Source organism: Bos grunniens, chromosome 10 (assembly GCF_055505025.1).
Source record: "Bos grunniens cultivar Pamir isolate PY7600 chromosome 10, Bosgru_T2T1.0, whole genome shotgun sequence".
NCBI lineage: Eukaryota > Metazoa > Chordata > Mammalia > Artiodactyla > Bovidae > Bos > Bos grunniens.
The window spans coordinates 7,301,565-7,309,745 of NC_141174.1; the positions used below are offsets into that span (position 1 = coordinate 7,301,565).

The 8,181-nt window shown below is 36.9% G+C and overlaps 1 long non-coding RNA gene across 1 annotated transcript; it reads left to right on the plus strand.

The window, feature by feature from the left end:
• Positions 1-632: 632 nt before the first annotated feature.
• Positions 633-1,821, plus strand: LOC147363894 (uncharacterized). The gene is made up of 2 exons (XR_015133542.1): positions 633-769; positions 1,471-1,821. It is a non-coding gene; the product is annotated as an uncharacterized LOC147363894 (long non-coding RNA).
• Positions 1,822-8,181: the final 6,360 nt, after the last annotated feature.

Consider the following 8,181-nt stretch of genomic DNA (forward strand, 5'->3'; position numbering starts at 1 on the left):
GAGGTGACCAAAGTATTGGAGTTTCAGTTTCAACATCAGTCCTTCCAATGAACACCCAGGACTAATCTCCTTTAGGAGGGACTGGCTGGATCTCCTTAGGTCTTAGGTAAAGTTTATTAATAAGATTATTCTTACTGTTTTACTTTTTCAATTCTGTAACGCGGATCCTGTTTGAGACTCCAGTTGTTCTTGCTGTTCACGCTGTCTGCACTGTTTGCTGAACCCAGGGGAGGCAAAACCCGAGTTAAAGAGGCTGGAAGAAGAGGGGAGGAGCTGTAGGAACTGCAGAGGTGTTTATTCCCTCCTGGCTGGCACTGCAGCCATAACAAAGTCTCTCTCCTGGCTGATGCTGCAGCCATGATATCTGCTAAGTTTTTTCCGACTCCTGCAACCCCATGGACAATAGCCTGCCAGGCTCCTCTGTCCATGGGATTCTCCATGCAAGAATCCTGGAGAGGGTTATCATTTCCTTTTCCAGGGAATCTTCCTGACACAGGGATTGAACCTGAGTCTCCTGCATTGGCAGGAAGACTCTTTGCCCATCAGGGAAGCCTTCAACGTAACCACAATAGAGCCATAACATAACCTCATATAACATAATCATGACGTCACTCCAGTGTCGCCCAATGCAGCAGCAGCCAGAGCTTTTGTGGTGAAGCTTACAGGAGCGTGCTGCCTAGCCCATGACTAAGAGAGAACCTCAGGACGTGCATGCACAGTGCTGTGAATGATCCCAACTGTTACATAGTCATCATTTATAAAACAAGAGGTGAGAGCACCTGAATGTGCCATCTTGGCTAATTTGCTCTCTCCCTGCAAATTCATACAATCTGTTTTTGGAAACTTTATTATTAGATGCATGCATATAAGTCAATTGACTGTTTAATCAATATGTAATTTCTTACTTTTGCTTTGATAATTGTTTTTCTTTAAAGCCTACTTTCTCTGATACATGGGGTTGTAGACATATAACATTGTTTGCTCTTTTACTTTCAACATATTTGTATAATTGTATTTAAACTATGTCAGTAAATGGTGTGGTTTAGTTGTAGTTTTATTATTTTTTTAAATCCAGTATAATTTTTTAATTTAATTTATCTATGATTGATGATTATTCCATTCCTACATATTTCTTCTGCTGCTGCTGCTAAGTCACTTCAGTCGTGTCCAACTCTGTGTGACCCCATAGACGGCAGCCCACCAGGCTTCCCCGTCCCTGGGATTCTCCAGGCAAGAACACTGGAGTGGGTTGCCATTTCCTTCTACAATTTCGTCTTCTAAACTTCATTAATTTAAAATAGAAAATCTTTTCAAACTGTGTAAATCTCAAGTGCTCTTTAGGTATTATTGGTAATTTTTGGAGCAATGAGTACTACAGCAAAGATTTTGATTTACTAAATATTTGCAAGATTAAAATGAATTTTCTATCTATGATTTCCCTCTCAAGAATAAATATTTTCTATATCTTAGGTAAGTCTATGGGAGACTTGGAAGCCTGTGCCCATGACAGCAGCATATCCATCTGTACTTGTAACGTCAGGAGTGAAGAATGCTGTGTTTGATCTTGTTGCTTCCTTCAAATGTACTATTGAAACTTGCTTATTTAAGCTATTTGATATGTTATGGTTTGAGCAGGCTTGATGCTACAGAATATCCTTTTATTCCTCAATCCCTTTAATTTCAAATGAAATACAAAAAAATATTCCTTCAACTATCTCTGCCATGTGGTAATAGAGGTAAATCAGATGATAGATATTGAGTAATGGATATAATGTTTCAAAGGTTCTGTTGGAAATAAAGGACGCTTTATGATTAAGAAAAGCTGGAATAGAGTATGTGTTAATACGTTCGGATTCGTTAGGAATCACAAAAGCCCCGCTCAATTAACTAGGACTGTCTTGGTCATCTATTCAGTTACTTAATTGTGTAAAGATATTTTAGTACCTTCTTAAAACAAATTTACAGGGTGATATCAGTTTAATATTCTTTTCTAGGTGATGATAGCTTTAATAATAAAAATAGTAATTTCATTTAGCAATTACCTACTGTAGAGGACTGAACTGTTCTAGATACTTTACATGCATTACTCCTTTACTAGTCATAGCAATCTTGCAGAATTTCTGTAATTATCACCATTTTATAGATGTAGACAAAGTTTATAGAGGTTATATGTCAAAGGCCCAGATTTGTGTTCAAAGTCTTTGCTTTTTTTTTTTTTTTTTCCAAAACCCAACATTCATATAGCAGGTCCTACATGAAATAATCAATGTTCTACTGAGACATTGAGAAATTCAAGAATTGTTAGACAGTTTTTTTTAAGGAAAAGAATGGGACTGAAGTAGAATAACGTAGAGCACAGTAGCTCTGGAAAGTAGTAAATCAAGACACTAAGATAATGAAAGAAAGGTATATTAAAAACATGCTTCTTGATTCTCATTTCTGCTTGTGAGTGACTCCAGATAATAACTTAGGAAGGAGAAGCTGGAGGGCTCTAGTCTTATGAAAGATATTGGTTAAACCTGCTATAAAGCACAGGGAACTCAGCACAGTGCTGTATGATGACATATAGGGTTGGAATGGGAGGGTGGAAGTTGAGTCCAAGAGGGATGGGATATATGTATGCATATAACTGATTCATCTCATTGTACAGCAGAAATACAGCATTCTAAAGCAATAATACTCCAATAAAAAAATAAAAGATCAATTGAAAAACCAATGCATCTAATAATAAAGGTAGTTATCATTTCAAATTATAAGAACATCAGGTATTTATATCTTTACTTTTCACCCACTATTTATTGAGCACTTACCCTGTGCAGGCGTTCAACTAGGTGACAGCCATACAGGAAAAATCTACAGATAAGGAGACTACCAAAGATCTTGAGAAAGCAGAAAGATTAGGGGAGAACTAGTCTGACATGGACAGGGGAAGGGAAGGGGTGATTAATGAGTGTTCTGGATGAAGGGAAGGGTCTTTGCTATGTACCAAAAGGGACAATTGTAAATCTAATCCCCATTATCAAGAGGATCAGCTTCATCAAATTTTTAAGAAGCAAAAAGTTCAAGAATGAAAAAGAAAAAAATTAAAGGTATTTCTTCAAGGCAAATTTAAATTATTTTCCCCTGAATTTCTGCACTATTAGCTATGCAAACTTACTCCCTTACAAAGGGAAAAAAAAAATATTCTTTTAAATGGAAACTGTGTTTTAAAAGCTTTTATGTGTAATGGGAGAAGTTTTAGAATGTTCATCCAAATTTAGACTTTACTGAAAGAGGGGAGGAAATTGGTTATAATAAATTATTATGTAAACATAAAAGGCATTTTATAACTGTGTGTAAGCTAAAATAATTTGGTTTTGGTGGGGAGCAGAATAAATTATCAGTGAGAGGCACTAGCAAAACTGAACCTTTCAATTTTTATTGTCCATGGTGAATCAATTAGAAATGACCAAAGTGACTACAGTGAGAAGAATATAAAGTGTCTTTCATTTGCTGGTTTATTTCTAATTCACATAAAAATATTTTGAAGCAAAACGTTACAAGTCACAGTATGTTTTTTAAATAAAATTTTCCTGGTGTTGCCCATCTCATTTCATTTTTTTCCCTACATTAAAGCTAATTAGTTCATGCATGGTTTTACCCCCAACTTTGGAAGCAATGACTAGATAAACCTTGAATGGGCCAGGATTAAAAGTATTGAATAAAGAACCAGGTTATAAGAGATTTGTTTTTAGTTGCTTTGTGTATATGTGCATGTGTGTGTTTGTCTAATTTAGCATTTTAATGTTTTGTCACTTTAAAGTGTCCATTTACATTTCAGATAAAGGCATACAAAATGGAAAAGCTCTGCTAAACATTTCATTTCACTAAGGTTCAAATATGTTAAGAAACAAATGTCTAGGGACGTATGTTAGGTCCTGCCATCATGTACGCCCGTGACACATTTTCTTTCCTTGAATCATGTCCATCAGACCTTATTAGAATTGCAGGTCAGTTTCACCAAGCCCTCTACTGGCCCAGCCTGGGTCTGTTTTGCTTATCATGGTATACGTATGAACAACATGGATGATGAATACATTTTGCCTGAATGAAGCTAAATACCCAAATGATTGTAATAATCTAACTATTCCCCTTTGACTTCAAACTTCTCCCCATTTCTTATACTTGCCATGCTGCAACAGTGCACACAAAATGAAGATTCTTGCCTTATGGATAAACAGGCTTTTTTATCTAGGAATTTGAGAGTTTTTTCATAAATATTTACTTTAAAAAAGACTTCTGAGCAGACTCCCACATAAAAAAGATGTTCTGAAATGAGTGCTAAGTTTTTAGGCCCTTTTCATAAACATTAATTTCCTATCTTTATGTTTCTCCTTGCTAAGAAACTTTCGAAATATGCCCCCAAATGTTTGAATTGAATCCGTTCACAAGTGCACTTTTGTTTTCTTTAAATACAACTTAAGGTGATTTGAATTGAGAAAATGACATCCAGTTGTCATGCCTTCTTAAATGAACTTAATTGTCAAAGATTTATAGTGAGAACTTTTTCTCCTTTTCTACTTTAAGAAAACAAATTTCAGAAAATAGCAAAATTCTGTAAAGCAATTATCCTTCAATAAAAAATAAATTAATTAAAAAGAAAAAACCTACATATGCCTCTGTCTTTGAAAAGGACAGATATCAATAAATAGATTCCCTGATGAAAACCAAAGGATTTATTTTTCCTCTAATACATTTATCCAAGGGTAATTTGTTGAAACAAGGATAACTCAGGGGATTCTAGGCTAAGTACATTTTGGATTCCAATACTAACCATGTCACTGACTTAAATATGGGTCTTATTTCTCATGTGTCTTAATCTCCCTGACTTTGAAAGGAAAATGAAAATTTCTCCCTTCCACCTAGTGCTTTGAAAATCCAATAAAACATCACAAAAAAATATGATTACAACTATACAAAATGTAATGATGGAAAACACAGTCTATAAAATGAATAAGGTGGAGGGGTCTTGAATATGGACTTCATTGATGAAATGAAAGAAATGCCATGCATTATTCATTGTATGTCATGTGTGATGATGTGCTAGATGAAAGGATTGAGAAGTAAATAAGCCATTCTATCCTCACTTCCCTTCAAAAGGAGCTCCTTACTTAGTTGAGGCAGTAGACATATAGACCAGATTACACTCTTCATTCAGTGAACATTTGTAGCATATAGATTATGTGCCAGATACTGTTTTAGCCAGTAAGGATACAACAGTAAGGATGGATATGAGTAATCTCTGCCCTCATTTGCTTCTAAATGGGTGAAACAGCAAAAATCAAGATAAATAAGTCTGTTTTTGTTGTTCAGTCACTAAGTTGGGTCTGATTCTTTGCAATCTCATGGACTGCAGCACATAAGGCTTCCTTGTCCTTCACTATCTCCCAGAGTTTGCTCAAATTCTTGGCCATTGAGTCCATGATGCTATCTAACCATCTCATCCTCTGTCACCCGCTTCATATGTTGCTTTTAATCTTTCCCAGCACCAGGGTCTTTTTCAGTGAGTCGGCTGTTTGCATCTGACTTCAGTTTTGGGGTTGATTTATTTTAGGGTTGATTGGCTTGAATTCCGTGCAGTGTAAGGGATTCTCAAGAGTCTTCTTCAGCGCTACAATTGGAAAAAAAAAGCATCGATTGTTTGGCACTCAGTCTTCTTTATGGCACAGCTCTCACAACTGTACATGACTACTGGAAAAAAAACCCTAAGTTTGACTATACAAACCTTTGTTGACAAAAAGATGTCTCTGTTTTTTAATATGTTATCTAGGTTTGCCATCAGTTGACCACAAAGGTCCTGCAAAACCAAGTTGACTGTGGTTAGGAGATAACTAGACCACCTTCCAGAGAGAAGCAAAAGAATGTGTAAAGGCTTGGAAATGAAGGATAGACATTTTCAAAGAAATGCTGCTTCATCTTGGACCACAGTATATGAGATGTAGAATGGAATCACTAGAGGGAAATCCGTAAAGGAAGTCTGGGATCATATGGAGGCATTTAAAGGACCTGGATTCCTCCTGTGGGCAGTAAATGGTAGTAAGCGAGAAAGAAAAATGGATGCTATTTACACTTTAGAAAAAAGATGCTTCTGCATAATGTTGGGTGAAAGAAACAAGGAAGAAATTGAAGTCAAAAGGAGCAGATGGTAGACAATAATAAAGGTTTATTTGTAAGAGTTTCATTCATTTCATTTCAGTTCAGTGACTCAGTCATGTCCCGCTCTTTGCAACCCCATGGAATGCAGCACGCCAGACCTCCCTGTCCATCACCAAATCCTGGAGCTTACTCAAACTCATGTCCATTGAGTTGGTGATGCCATCCAACCATCTCATCCTCTGTCATCCCCTTCTCCTCCCACCTTCAATCTTTCCCAGCATCAGGGTCTTTTCCAATAAAGCAGTTCTTTGCATCAGGTGGCCAAAGTATTGGAGATTCAGCATCAGTCCTTCCAAAGAATATTCAGGACTGATTTCCTTCAGGATGGATTGGTTTCATCGCCTACAGTCCAAAGGACTCTCAAGAGTCTTCACCAGCACCACAGTTCAAAAGTATTAATTCTCCAACACTCAACTTTCTTTATAGGCCAACTCACATCCATACACGACTACTGGAAAAAACATAGCTTCAACTAGAACTTTTGTTGGCAAAGTAATGTCTCTACTTTTTAATATGCTGTCTATGTTGGTCATAGCTTTTCTTCCAAGTAGCAAGAATCTTTTTATTTCATGGCTACAGTTACCATCAGCAGTGATTTTGGAGCCCTCCAAAATAAAGTCTTGCACTGTTTCCATTGTTTCCCTATATATTTACCATGAAGTGATAGGACCAAATGCCATGATCTTAGTTTTCTGAATGTTGAGTTTTAAACCAACTTTTTCATTCTTGTCTTTCACTTTCATCAGGAGGCTCTTTATTTCTTCCTCATTTTCTGCCATAAGGGTGGTGTCATCTGCAGATCTGAGGTCCATTCATTTAATCAATGTTCATTTGTCATGCATTCTATATGCAAAACTGTGCTTGTCAATAGGAATGTCATATTGAGCCAAACAGACCGAGGGTAGACCCTTAGAAGGCTTGATGAGACAGTGTTCTCAGTAAGATAGGATGGTTATGGCTGGCTCAAGGAACAGAACGATGCTATGGGGACATATGGTGACACAATATAATATTGGTGTGACCAAGAGTACTGACCTGGGAATTGACAGGAAGTAACTGAGGGGAAAAAAATCATTTCAAGAGATGCTTAGAACACAGAATAAATACATTGTCTAGAAAAGAGAGAGAAATTATGGAAATAAGTCAATGAGTTCTTTTGCATCTCTCCTCATTTAATTACAGGGTGCTCCCACTCTCAATTTTTAGATACTGTAGCTCACAAGGCGATGTCTACTAAAATTAACAAGCTCTGTTCTAAGAATTTAGATACAAAATGTACTGAGACTTCTTTTCTAAAAGTTTCTTCACTAAAACCAAGTTCTACACAGAAGCTTAAGACTGGGGATGAATTTATATAGAGCGTGAAAGAGAGGGAGAGAGACAGAACTTACTGTTCTAAGAATGGACACACAGGAAACCAAATAAATATAAGTTTGTATTCCCATGGAAATTACTTTTTTAGTAGGCAGGAGATGGACAATAATAATAGTAAGGGTTAATTTGTGTACTTTATGATTATAACATATGATTATGATGTTTTTGGTTTGTGGTGCTGGAGAAGACCCTTGAGAGTCCCTTGGGCAGCAAAGAGATCAAACCAGTCAGTCCTAAAGGAAATCAGTCCTGAATATTCATTGGAAGGACTGAAGCTGAAACTCCAATACTTTGGCCACCTGATATGAAGAACTGACTCATTGGAAAAGACCCTGATGCTGGGAAAGATTGAAGGCAAAAGGGGAAGAGATCAGCAGAGGATGAGATGGTAGCATGGTGTCACCCATTCCATGGATATGCACTTGGGCAGACTTCAGGACACAGTGAGGAACAGGGAGACCTGTGTGCTACAGTCCACGGCGATGCAAAGAGTCAGGCAAGACTTAGCAACTGAACAACAACAATGGTTATAAAACAATGGGGAAAACAGTAGAAGGTAATGGAAAACCAAGAACATGAGGGATTATATTTTACGTGTTGAGAAGCTGGTGT